General features: G+C 52.4%; 1 protein-coding gene across 1 annotated transcript in view; it reads right to left on the reverse strand.

The window, feature by feature from the left end:
* The window catches only part of VOLCADRAFT_118655 (uncharacterized protein), a gene marked incomplete at both ends in the record, with an annotated part of 13,050 nt that overhangs the window by 3,275 nt on the left and 8,989 nt on the right, over nt 1-786 (reverse strand). The window lies entirely within an intron of this gene.

Genomic DNA, 786 nt, shown 5'->3' on the forward strand with positions numbered 1-786 from the left:
TGTGGTTTCCGGAGGCTTGATCGCCCTGCGTTGCCGCAGGGTCTTCCCGTTTGAGTACTTTTCAATTTAGACCCAGTGCTGTGGAAGGGCGCGGACTTGTGCGGTGTTACCCCCTCGACGGGGGCTATCTCCCCTGGACTAGCCCAGGGAGGGAGAGGCGGAGGAGGGTAGTAGTCTCAGGAGGCTGTTTGGCGTCTTGTGGTGTGAGCTCTTTGCGCTCTTTTTTGCGTGAGGATTTTTGAGCTTGGTGACCTCCCCAGCCCGGGAAGACTGGTCGGGCTGCCGGTCGCCCAAGTCCTGGTAGCGAGCTCTCTGAGATGCTCGGTTCGTTCGGTCGGCAGGAAGAGCGCCCCAGTTGCGACTTCGTTTATGTTAGGAGACCAACGGGCATAGATCCCGTCTAGTTGGAGCGCCAAACAAGCGCTGTTGCGTGCCGGCCGTCGTTTCCCGTGCGGCCTGACCCGGGGGCGGAGTGCATGAGACTAACCAGCCGTATGCACCCGCCCCCCGCGCTGTGCTTCGGCCCTGGGCCCCCGGCTTTTCAGCCCACAGTGTAATCAACGTCATACATACATACATACATACATACATACATACATACATACATACATACATACATACATACATACATACATACATACATACATACATACATACATACATACATACATACATACATACATACATACATACATACATACATACATACATACATACATACATACATACATACATACATACACATATAAATACACACATACACGGAGAGGAAAGTGCAGAGCGGCC

Source organism: Volvox carteri, assembly GCF_000143455.1.
Source record: "Volvox carteri f. nagariensis unplaced genomic scaffold VOLCAscaffold_41, whole genome shotgun sequence".
Taxonomy (NCBI): domain Eukaryota; kingdom Viridiplantae; phylum Chlorophyta; class Chlorophyceae; order Chlamydomonadales; family Volvocaceae; genus Volvox; species Volvox carteri.